Below are 14,184 nucleotides of genomic sequence, written 5' to 3' on the forward strand. Positions count from 1 at the left end.
GAAATTTGAATTTGTCTCCTATGTTATTTTGTTTCCCATACATAAACAGCCTATATACGTCCCACTGCTGGGCACAGGCCTCCCCTCAATCAACCGGAGGGGATATGGAGCATACTCCACCACGCTGCTCCACTGCGGGTTGGTGAAGGTGTTTTTACGGCTAATAGCCGGGACCAACAGCTTAACGTGCCCTCCGAAGCACGGAATCATCTTACTTTTTCCGACAATCAGGTGATTCAAGCCTGAAAAGTCGTTACCAAACAAAAGACAGTCTCACAAAGTGATTTCGACCACGTCCCCATCGGGAATCGAACCCGGACCTCCAGATCGAGAGCCTGACGCTCTAACCACTAGACCACGGAGGCTGTTATTTTGTTTCCCATTTCATTCTAAAGATATTCGTCGTGTTTGATTAACTGAAGGTTTTCATTATAGAAAATCGAATATATGAAGTAATAAAACGTAATATTATGTTTTTTGTCGTTCAACGATGAGATTCTGACCTACCGTCCTCCCCGGTAAGAAGCAACTGCAATCTGAACCCGAAGCGGAAACTATCCCCATTACAGAAATTTGGTCCCTGGACCAACGATTGAACATGCTTTCCGAAGAACCAACACCATCAGAAGAATTGCCTTGCTTTTCGGATAATTCGATGATTTACAAGTGCTTTTGGTACTCCGCCGGGATTCAAACCCAGACCTCCAATTTGTGAGCTTAGCACTCTAGTCACTAGACTACGGAAGCTGTTCCACCATAGGAGTAAATTCATTATGATATTAATACGTGATCCTTTTATCCGCTTCTGCAACCTTATAACTTTGATAACGGTCCAATCCCCTAATATTTACAAGGTCACGGATCACAGAACGGGTTGCCATAGTTCTATGAATGTTGACTTATAAGTAAGCTCTTAATATTATATATCCGATATTTAATTTTATTTTTATTTATTTTATCATTTATTGCAAACTTTACAGCATAAAACTACAATATTACATACTTATACAGCCAATTAAAAAGTTTGACAAATCAAAATACATATTATACAATAATGAGAGCGGATATAATATACATACTTAATAACAATGACAAAATGAGGCAGACATAAATTAGGTGGGCACTGTTGCACAAGGTGATGGGTGAGTAAGATTTGATGTGTTTGCGTTTGTAAAGTGGGTGGTGGGGATATAACCGACTGTTTCGAAATGTTGTTAGAAGATATTGTGAAGTCACTAAATATAGTAACTTGTAACAATGAGCGACTTTCCAGGCAACGTTCACCAAAAGCAATAGAGATGGCGTTGTTCAGTTTAAACGTGATAATTACCTATTTTCTCGATAATTACCTATTATTGAGAAGCTCGGTGGCGCAGCGGTAAACGCGCTCGGTCTGCGATAGTTGAAGTTAAGCAACTTTCGCAAAGGCCGGTCATAGGATGGGTGACCACAAAAAAATTAAAAAAAAGTTTTTATCTCGAGCTCCTCCGTGCTTTGGAAGGCACGTTAAGCCGTTAGTCCCGGTAGCATTAGCAGTCGTTAATAACCATCAATCCGCATTGGGCCCGCGTGATGGTTTAAGGCCCCGATCTCCCTATCTATCCATAGGGAAAGCCCGTGCCCCAGCAGTGAGGACGTTAATGGGCTGATTATGATGACGTATTTTCTCATTACTCGAGTAGGTACATACTTATTCCAAAATACAATGTAATGGCAGAAGCATATGTAAAAATAAATGTAGCTTAATATTTGGATCACATTATGTAAAGAATTTATGTCGCTACCTATATTGCTACTCTTTATTTTGATCAGAATAATAATGGGCGGAAGATGTAATTGACCCTGTGTGTAATAAAAAGGGTCATCATTTCGCCAAATCGACTTAAGTTGGCCAAATATGACCATTTGATAAAATGCTCGAACACAAACATGAAATGATAAATTCTAAGATCTGGCCACGACATATAGATATTTTTAAAATAACTTTTCACACACTTCTTAAAAGTTGATATCAGGAAACTCTAAAGTACTCGCGACGAAGTACCGTCCAGAGTACCGACCGGTTCGAGAAAATGGCGAAAAATCGAGAGCCGTTGGGAACTTCCGCTACGTCATGATAGTTATACATCTTTGTCGTTTTGCGGCTAGGAATAGAAAGGAAAGATTCTTTGTAAGCCACAGAGTAATCTATGATCTCCGAGGAAAAACTACTTTTCCTTTGGCAATTGATTTCAAACGAATTGTTCTGAAATCTTTATTTTACGGTTTCATAATCGTAAAAGGGAGCTGAATAAAAGACAAAATAGTTTTTGTGGTCTTAATAATACGCTATTATTAGTCTTATAAAGTATTTTCCAATTGCCGCTAGGAAAAGGTAACAAACGAGAATCGCACGTTTTTTATCAAAGCCCACAGACTAAAAAGCTTATAATATGCCTGTATCAATTTGTAATGAGCCTCCTCTTGTAGTCGTTACATGAGCCATGTCAGCGGCTGGGCGGCTCAATAGTAACCCTAACGGCAGGGTTGATGAGGTTGGTACTCCACCTCACAACCCACACGATAGAAGAAGTATGAGCATTCTTGGTCCACCAAGGGGTATTTATTCTAAATGTTAATATTTGCGCACGTATTTAGAAGTAATTAATAACAGCTCAGCTCAGCTTAATCTCTAGCAGCACAGCTCTGCAATGGCACTGCAGAGACTTTTTGTAATTATTTCTTTTTATTTTGGCGCAATAAAGTGTATTTGTATTGTATGATTGCACACCACAGCTATACAGCCATCGGCGATCTCTGCGTGGCAATTGTTACATTTCTATATGTCTACTTCTATGTATTATAGGTATTACTTAGGAGGAGCTCGGTGACGCAGCGGTAAACGCGCTCGGTCTGCGATTGTTAAAGTTAATCAACTTTCGCAAAGGCCGGTCATAGGATGGGTGACCAAAAAAAAAGTTTTCATCTCGAGCTCCTCCGTGCTTCGGAAGGCACGTTAAGCCGTTGGTCCCGGTTGCATTAGCAGTCGTTAATAACCATCAATCCGCACTGGGCCCGCGTGATGGTTTAAGGCCCGATCTTCCTATCTATATATAAGGCCCGTGCCCCAGCAGTGGGGACGTTAATGGGCTGGTGATGATGATGATGATGAGGTATTATATAACTACCTTGTTTATGGTGATGTCATAACGGAACTGGGAAGAACTAACTTCCTTTGTCTGAAAAGCCCTCAAGAAACATTTCATCGTAAAAATATTTCAATTTGACAATGACAAGTTCCCTAACAAAAATATTGATGGCGTGAGGTACTCACATCGACATGTACAGTACACATAATAAACATTCTAGTTTCCCATTAACATGGGAAATAATCCTCTGACGTTACATTTGTTGGCCTGAGGATGTCGGCGGGGATAATCCTCAATGAATAATCCACAGTTCCAATTTGAGTCGTAGCTTGCGTTACTCAGCCGCGTTCAAGGACGCGCGTAGCGTCGAGCGGCGCGGGCTGCCGGAAAAACAAACGTATGAGAATGTACTGAGCCTTCACGAAGAAGCGTTTTTGCGGGCGTTTGTTTGAATAGGTTTAAATTGTAGTGTCGCATAATTTTGCGTTGCTTGATGCGCCGCAATCCAGTAGGGCTATGCGCAACGTGATAAAAATTTATTACGGTCATTTTATCGTTTATGACGATATAATTATGTCGTTTTGTCGATTTTGTAATTTATCAACCCAAATAAGGCATGTCGTTCTGTCAAAATACGAACAAAATTACGGAGCACGCGTGTTAGAGAGAAAAATATACTTATCGATTTCGACAAAAAATATTGAATCGATCGATAATTTTATCATTTTGCGCATGTTAGCCTTGCATGAATGGAGAAAACGCTTGACGCCCCGCGTATCTCTGAACGCGGCTTGACACGACACGTCTTTGCTACCAATGAAAGGTTATTTCATCATAAAATTATTGTTCATTTTTCATTAGTTGGTATTTACTTCGACAGAAATTAATGAATTTCGAACAAAACTTCAACGTCTACTTTATTTCTCTCTTTTTCTTCTAATCCTTTTATCCAGAAATGTTGGCTCGAATAACAGATTTTATTTGACTTTAATTCATCACTAATTTAAGAGTCACGTTCTTGATAGTGTAGCATTCTACATGCTACTTATTTAGGAAAAATTAGGGCAGTGGTTTCCCTCTTGCGAGTAAACATTACAAGTTTCAAGTTTGTCTTTCACTAATGAGGGTAAACATTACAAGTTATTTAATAACTAGAGGAACACATACAATACCAGACATTTTTATCATTTAGGTAGTCATTAATCTTATAATAAGCTTTTTTACATAAAGTAAGCTTCACATGAGCTTTAAATTTATTTTCTGACAAATTTAAAATATTATCTGGTATTTTATTTTAAAAACGTATAAAAAAGGCGAATTAAATTTACTTAATCTAAAATTTTGAATAGCAATTTTATTTTTATTTCTTGTATTGTTCGATTTCTGACTCGCACTCTAGACCACTGGATTTCACTTTATGACTTTGAACTCGCGCCCACCCACGGTCACGCTCACCCGCTATTATTATACTTGTACAAAATTTTACTGTACACAAAGGTTGCCTGGAAGAAATTGCTGCATGAGCAATAAGGCCGCCTGTTGTGCTTTTCTGTATATGCTGTCCTTATATCTGTATTTTGTGTCCATTGTGCTCAATAAAGTATTTTATCTATCTATCTATCTATCTATCACGTTTGGATCATAGATAAGAAATATAATATCATGGTTTCCAGGATTTGTGGCAATAAGCTAGCCCCCTTGGTTTACTATACACCACTGCCTACCCTTTCGGGGATATAGGCGTGATGCTAAGCTATGTTAACAATGCATTAAACACACTTCCTTATTTTCCAACTCATCGCAACCAATTTAATTGAGGGCAAAAGTTTTACAACTAAAGTTCTCCTCACTCCAATATACGCCTAAACCGTGAAATTCCCATAATTGAAACACCCCTTTGCATTCCTTAGAAACCCTGCGGCACACATCAGGATACCCCAAGGTCACTCGAAGGTCAGAGGTGATTAATAGCCGTTAATGAAGCGAGGCAAGAGTAAACCCACTAGGGATGTTACTACTCGGCGGCTGAATCGCTCGCTTTCAAGTCACGCGAAAATATACAAGGTTTTAATGACATCGTAACGAACACTCAGGGGATGATTCAGATAATGATTCTGGCTTAATATCAAGTGGAATTTTCCGTCGCAAAAATCATGTTTTTTTTTAGTTTTTGTATATTATTTTCGATTTTATACTTTTAGGATGAAAAATTTCACTTGATATTAACTCAGAAATAACTAATAATAAAAAATAAAATAAAAAAATAATTAAATAAAAAAAATCAGTAATACCAGTAATAGTATATTTATAGTAGTAGTTAATAGTTTGTTCTTTTTTTGACGTGACTACTTGGCCAGACATAGTAGATAATTGTAGTAATATATAATATTAATTAAATAGTTTTTTTAAGTGGATTTTTTGTGGACCCTGCTGAGTGATACACGAAGGTTGCGTTCCATAAATATGCGTTAATAGTGTATACAGATTATACATTATAATATCAAATTACTTAAATATAATTAAGTTACGTAAACAAATATTCTCGCAAGTCATATTATTACAATCATATTTAACTTCGGCTCTCGTATCAAATTTGTCTGCAATAAAACATACCCAAAGCTTCTAGAAGTAAATGTTTACTTATTCTCTGTCCACTTCTGGCAAGTTTTCCCTGTCGTAATCTACATCAGAGTTATATTGCTTGAATTAAAATTATCGCTCATTCGCATCTAGTTTTCTCGGGTGTTTTTCAAGGGATCTTTTTTTTACCTTTGATGGGTTTGCTCTTGGCCCCAGACTTGCCCGAAGGCATTGACGAGGCCTAAGATGGCGCTCGCTCGCCCAGAAGGTACCTAATCACTCTGGCTTTGAAAGCCTAATGCTCCTAACCTACGCCTAATGCGCCTAAAGCTCCTAACGGACCTATACGCTCTTTTGTCATTTGTGTTCAAAGCATTCGATTTAAAAGACTCAAAAGTCACATCACTATCGGCACGAGAAAACGGCAATGACTCGACAGTTCTCATGTTGTTTCTTTTTCAATAACTACAATTGCCCCAGCCGTTTATTTTGTTCGACGGAATTCATTCAAATAAACAAAAATATCAAAAGTTTCCTTTGTTTACAAGCGTTTGAAGGATGATTTTGAATTATCAATAATTCTGGACAAAAGCTTTAAGGCGATTTTCATGTTATTATAAAGTAATTTTGCGTTTCTCAGAAACCTTTATTAAATTTTCAAGTCATGATTGAAACTATAATGGAAATCTTGTTTAAATAATTGGAAATCATTAACTTTGACTGATAAAGGTCAAGAGCCATTCTTCAAAGTCAATTTCTAGCATTTGACATGGTGACAACTGACTCAACAACTTTTGTCTGCAAGTCGTCTGACACCCGTATTCTAAGACGTTCACTCGACTCTGTCCTTAAATCAGAAATCAGAAATCCGAAATCAGAATCATTTATTCAACGTAATTATCATGGATAAACTTGTTGAAGGTCAATGTAACATTTTTGAATTTACGTCATTTCGCAAAGTGTTATGGCTGAGGAGAAGAAATGACAAGAAACTGCAACAGCAACACATCTTTTAAAAACCAATGAGCGTATACATTACAAGTTATTTAATAACTAGAGGAACACATTCAATACCAGACATTTTTGTCATTTAGGTAGTCATTCATCTTATAATAAGCTTTTTTACATAAAGTAGGCTTCACGTGAGCTTTAAATTTATTTTCTGACAAATTTAAAATATTATCTGGTATTTTATTGTAAAAACGTATACATAACCCGAAAAAAGATGAATTTAATTTACTTAATTATAATCTTAGTTAAGGTGACCTCAAGGTCCTCCTCGAACTTTGCTCAAAATCGGTATTCTTAGACGGCGCATCCACCTTATCTCGAGTCTCTTTCAGTATCATTACGTCATTATTTTATTTATTTATTTATTCACAATTTACACAGTTATTACAGGCAATCCCAATTCAACTGTGTAATGCAATTTTACTTAAATATTATAAACACAAGAGTTTTACAACTAAGTCTGTGAATTTCGTTAACGAACACGTAAATAGATCGATGTCAGTATGGAGTACGGAGATAATATTAATGGTCTTTAGTGCGCGCGCTACTGGAGCGCAGCTGCCAAGGTTGGTGCGCGCAGTGGGTACCGCAAACATTCGGGGAGGCCGTCTAGTTTTTCGAGCGTCTAATGGCACTAAAAACTGCAAAGTGGACTAAATTTCCGGATTGTGAATTATTCCCCATACTTATATATTATTTTCATATTATTATATTGGCAGTATGTTAAGTTCGTCGGACATGTGGTCGCCTTTCGAGAACCCGGCGGCCATCGGTTCTCCTCGCTATATGTCCTGCCCACTGCCACTTCAGCTTGGCTTGGCTTGTGGGTAGACCCTAGGTAAATAATTCGCTGGTCACAATGACTGCACCTATGCTCTTTGATTGTACCTCGCAACAGAAGATATTTCCAATCCAATTAAAAGTTTGATCTCAATGTTTACCTGGATGGAAACTAATTGAAAGAAACCGAGGTTAGATATCACATCGGAATAATAAGGTGCACCTTATCAGAGGGGAGCAGCAAATCACCCATAATATAACTCGTATAAAAACGAAAGATTTACAAGAAATAATATAAACCAATCACCGTTGATACAAAAGAAAACAGTCTTAAGTCACACCTACGAGTATAACCTGCATCTCGCAAATTACTTTGTGGTCCCTAGTTTGGTTAAGACATTACTGGCAGATCACCAGATTGTCCGAAAGTAAGATGACCCGTGCTTCGGAAGGCACGCTAAGCCGTTGGTCCCGGTTACTACTTACTGATGTAAATAAGTAGTCGTTACCATGAGCCATGTCAGGGGCCTTTGGCAGCTCAATAGTGGCCCTGACAGCAGGGGTAATGAGGTTGGTACTCCTCACAACCCACACGATAGAAGATCTCGCCAAAGTTATTCAACAGAGTTTCCTCGCAAGCGGAGTGTCAACGTCGTTCAAGACGGTAGTTATTGTACAGCCACTGTACAGCAATATCCTGTACTCATCCAGACGCGAGTGTCAAGCAATGGTGGTGACGTAATAATATGTGGTGCACTACCAATAGGCTAGTTGAGCTTGAACCCTCACACTGAATCATTCAAAGTCAAAAGACAATGGCTCGTTGAACAATCGTCCTATAGTTACGACGAATTTATAAATCTGAAATGATTTAATTATATCTTTTACTATTTATATACGAATTATATAATTATGTATATTTTATTAATATTAACTAATAATTCAACTAAACTTATAATTCAATTTAAATTAGGAACTAATTTATTTACATGTTTCAAAACTTATTTAATTTATTATTTTTTTATTGACATTATTTTAAGACTATTGTCTAACGCTGCATGACGACGTATAATGAATAAATGATTTGATTTGATAGGTTATAATTATTATCAAATTTAGATTTATGCTCAAAGGAAACAATCAAAATTGTTATGAAACACGATACACAAAATTCAAGAAAATACAGATTAAAATAATTAATTGGGGAACCACAGATTTGCTATATGGACGTGATACAAGGTTTGTGAACGATTAACGATAACCGTAATTCGACACATATTTATGTTATACAGTCTGGTAAAAGTGCATACTTATCTAAGAGTCTTGCTCACACTGTACTAAATAAAATAAAATGAAGCATGTATCCATGAACTAACCTTTTTGTTATCTCTGTTCATCTCTCTAGCGTTATCCCGTTTCACATGGTCAGCTTACCTAACCTAAAAATTTTACAAATCTGTTTTTTTCTGATTTTTTTTTATGGAATTCTATAGTCTCTGCTTACTCTGGTGGGAAATAGACATGAGTTTATGTATGTGTATGTATGATTTGTGAGATTGGTGAGACTGCCTGTCTGACCTTCCAGCCTAAAGGGAAAACCATCCCAATTACAGCAACCTTCTCGTTATGAAATCTGAAAATATTATGACCAAATACTCCATCTCAAAATAATTCGTCGTCTAGATTTCCTTCTCTCCAGAGGTTTCCAGTAAAATGAACGAATCATTTCAATCCAATCTTGTCACGGGTCTCCACAAAATGGTTGAATACACTCATCTCCCAGCCTACAGGAATGTGCCGTGCATCGTCAAACGATAATAGGTCTTGTAGTGTGGAGATAAAAGCGAAGGGGTTGGCAGATTTAAAATTGCGGATGCCAAAGCATGTCGGCTGCATTCCGTCGGAACGGAACTCAATTTTACGGAAGACATGCACTCATGTTTAACCAGAGAATAAGATTTACAAGAAGCATAATATTAGGTGAAATATGAACATAAACAGCTTATTATGTCTATGCTGTACTTCCATCATTAATTGAAGTGTGAACAGCATGCTATAGTATGCTACGCTCATTCATAATGTTATTAAGTCAATGCGCATTGAATACCTAGATATTTACCTAAATTTTTGGACATCACAATTTGAACGCGATTTTTTGTCGCCTGTAGGCAACTGGTGTCAAAAATTATCTGTCATGCATCTAAATAAGAATATTAAATGAGAGAGATTGAAAACTGAAGACAAGGCTTAGGCCTATTTTGATCGTGATTTTCGAATATTTAATTACTAAAGTCAAGGCTGTATGGTCGTCAGATCTTTGCCTGTCTTATATAAGGAGAATTTAAACAACAACAACATCTGAGAAGACATTCATAACTACCTTGATTTAAAGTCATTGATTTTGCAGACAGACAAAAGGCCCAAGTTTCTCTAACGTCGCATCTAGAAACACAACATCTATTCAGTTGTCGCGAAGATTTTCAACAATATCCGTACAAACGGGTTGGAAACACGACAGATATTTATTTTGTCGCTCCTTTGATGTCCTTTATCACTTTACTGCGACACATCTTACGCTTGTCCTACCAAAGCGATATAAGTGAAATGTTCTTCAATTCAGGGTTTTCTTTTTCGTTTGATCCACTTTCAACACATCGTTTCCTTTAGTTAGATATAGTTACATAAAGAGCAACGATTTTCGAGATTTGTGGTTTACGGTCTCTTAAAGTGATATTGGTGCTAATTCCTGTAAATACCATCTAATTTTATTTTAAGTTATATCTGTCATTTTCTTATCCGCCGAAAAGGAAAGGGACGGGTAATCGACAAGCATAAAATTTATGGAACACACGTCAATTTTAAGCACAAATCTAAACCAACCGTCTAAAAATTTTACATCCGTCAATAACCCGACACAGTTAAGTAGACAGCACGTCAAACGGAATGCATACCAGCGACGTACCTTTTGATTCGCCCGGGTTATTCATTCATTTACTCATTCTTCCTAAAATTAAGAGCTGTGAATCATCCGTCCCTTTCCTTTTCGACGGATACGAAAATGACGGATATAACTTAAAATAAAATTAGGCGGTGTCTGCAGGAATCGGGGCCAGTGTCTAAATAAATAAGATTTCTTAATTGATTGATGGGATGAGTTTCCTTCAAGCATGTAATACTTAAAAAGTACTCCACTAGCGGCTGAGCTAGGTTTAAAGCCCTCCCCCCCCTCGCGCATAGTTTAGACTTGAATGGTATGTATGGCGCCAGACGTCACACACACAGACGTGCGTGTACGATAACGTCAATGTCTAGTGTCTGTGTAAAACGAGGTTGTTTGTATGAAGTGTCCGGGGTGTGCTTACGTACAATTACTAATGAAAGACTACCTACATAAACTGCCTATATACGTCCCACTGCTGGGCACAGGCCTCCCCTCAATCAACCGGAGGGGGTATGGAGCATACTCCACCACGCTGCTCCACTGCGGGTTGGTGGAGGTGTTTTTACGGCTAATAGCCGGGACCAACGGCTTAACGTGCCCTCCGAAGCACGGAATCATCTTACTTTTTCGGACAATCAGGTGATTCAAGCCTGAAAAGTCCTTACCAAACAAAGGCAGGCTTACAAAGTGATTTCGACAATGTCCCCATCGGGAATTGAACCCGGACCTCCAGATCGTGAGCCTAACGCTCTAACCACTAGACCACGGAGGCTGTCAATGTCAGGAAAGACTACCTAATCACAAATAATGAGTTCTCCCGGCTTCAAACAAACGAACAGCACAGGTTAATTTTCTGAACAATACGTCTGCAGTAATGACGGAAACGACGAATTATTTAACATTATTCAAAAGGTACGCCACTACTAAGGAGACATAAGAAAAAATCGAAAAATCTACTGTTATGTAAAAATAGAAGTCGAAATATTAGCTTTATTTATTAATATATTAATGTATATACAGGGTGTTAGTGACATCGTAACGAAAACTTTGAGGGGTGATTGAGGCCATGATTCTGATATGATATCAAGTGGGATTTTCCGTCGCAAAAGTATGGAACTGAAAATAATTTAAAAAAACACAAATATTTTCATGAATATTCAGACTGAAAATTCCACTTGATATCAACTCAGAATCATGGTCTGAACCATCCCCCTCAGTATTCGTTACGTTGTCACTAACACCCATACCTACTTGTATGGCTACTGTATGTACTTGTGCGGGGTGTAAGTGACATCGTAACGAATACTGAGAGGGATGATTCAGCTGATTATTCTGAGTTAATATCAAGTGGAATTTTCCATCGCAAAAGTATAGAATTGAAAATAATTTAAAAAACTAAAAAAAAAAACATGAATTTTGCGACGAAAAATTCCACCTGATATTAACTCAGAATCATGGTCTGAATCATCCCCCTGAGTATTCGTTACGATGTCACTAACACCCTGTATACATTTAATTTCCCCGTATTTCTGAATAAATATCACATTGTCTCTTCTTATCGTGTGGGTTGTGAGGTGGAATACCAGCCTCATCATCAACCCTGGTGTCAGGGTTACGATTAACCCGCCAAAGGCCCCTGACTAGGTTCATGTAACATTGTAATACAGGACGAACCTGCACATCTCAGGCTTTGGCTATAGCTGTTTTTAAACAGAACTCATCAGTTCCATCTCCCTAGCGTTATCCTGTTTTTCACAGGGTCCGCTTACCTAATCTGAAAATTGACAGGTCCTGTTTTATACAGAAGCGACTGCCTGTCTCACCTTCCAACCTGAAAGGGAAAACTAGCCCAATATAGGTTAGGTCAAATACGTCCGAAATTCATTTCTTGGAATGTGGGTTCCTCACGATATTTTCCTTCACAGCTGAGCACGTGATTATGATATATGATACAAACATGAATTCGAAAACAAATTCAAATATCATAGTTTTAGGCCTATGCTGGGATTCGAAGCTGCGACCTCAAAATGAGAATCAAGCGTTAAATAGAACTCAGCCGTGCTTAGGGAAAAAACACAAAAAAAAAATATCGAATTCAGTTAGAATTCAATCAATAAAATATACTTCTTAACACCTACTGAGTAGGTCTATCTATCTATCTACTCACCCTGTATCCACCCACTGCTGGGTATATGCCTCCTCTCTTTCACGCCATCCTTTCAGGTCCTGTGCAAGTCTCATCCATTGCTTTCCGGCATACCTCACAATGTCATCCGACCACCGGGCTGGTGGTCTGCCTCGATATCGCATACCATCCCTTGGCCTCCATTCAGTAACAGCCTTAGTCCATCTGTTGTCTTCCCGTCTTGCCAAGTGAGTACTAAGTAGGTACGTATCACAAATTAGTAGGGTGATAATTTGTGCTATATAATTCTGTGCGAACGAATTTGCTATTTATCATCTAATAAACCAACTTATCCTCGGTGAGTTGTAGCGCTTAAGACAAAATATGGCCCTATCGAACAACATCGATTGGTACACCAAATATAGCCCCAAATAGCATCTTCTATTAGGCAAACGATCAGCAGTTTCAAGTTAAGCCTGACCAATAGTAGGGCCGAACTTGGCCCGTTAGTGGTACCTAAATGCTTGTAATTTGTTCACTTCGGACCAAATGAAAAACGACGGGGTCCGCCTGTTTGGACGTGGCGTGCAGAAAAATAACTCGACGGTATCTACCTCCTACGATTTTTACACGTTTGACGTATGTAAGTAGAGTACATAATATAGTCTATCTCACTTACATTTTACATAGTATTAATTCTATATTCTATGTCCGTGAGCGAAAAACAGAACCTAATTGAAACATTAACCTATGAAAAATCTTAAGTGCGAGTCGGATTAGCGCACCGTGGGTTCCGTGGGCATAAAATTTTCATCTGGGCACCACCTAAAGCAACCAAACTGCGAGTAGATAAAATGAAGTTCTGATTGCGAAACCCATACACACAAAAGGCATAGAAAACGGTTGAGTACCTACTACCAGTATTCCTGTAGCACCAGAGTGTTCGTTAACGAGCCCAATTTGATAAGTTTGTACGGTTTTATGGTTTTGACCACTTTGGCTTCATCTACAGACAATAGACATCATGTTGCACCATAGCGTATAACAGGAGAATTTAATAGATTTTGCATTGTTTTATCACAAAGTTACCTTTTAAACATAATTCGACTCCACCTTCAGACCCTGGATGTTATGCGTATAGCACCAGAGTACTTACCAAGGCAAATGTAACGAGCCCAAACTAGAACAACTTATGATTCTTTTTTTTCTAATTCTTACGAGGTGATTATTCATCAGAGAGCGCCATCTCTAATGAAGTAGCGGAATTAAAGTAATTTTCGATGTTTTCTATGCTACCATATAAAAACTGTGCTAGGTAGAGACGTCGTTTTATGTTCCCTGTAATCTTTACCTAAGTCTAAATCAAATGTAATAATTTTGACCGAACGGACTCACGCACCATTAGAGTATGCGAATCAATCCCGAAGCGAATATGACGAGATTGACGGGATTGGGTGAATCTCCTTGAGTAATACTTTTTGTTTTGATTATGTTGATTTCCAAAGTTTTCCAAAAAACTTAATCATTTAGTTAGTAATAATAATAAAAAAAAAATAATAATAACGAAAAAATAATGATTTTTTTTTTCTTTCAAAAACTATTATAACTTTGTTTTCAGC

Source organism: Pectinophora gossypiella, chromosome 23, assembly GCF_024362695.1.
Source record: "Pectinophora gossypiella chromosome 23, ilPecGoss1.1, whole genome shotgun sequence".
NCBI lineage: Eukaryota > Metazoa > Arthropoda > Insecta > Lepidoptera > Gelechiidae > Pectinophora > Pectinophora gossypiella.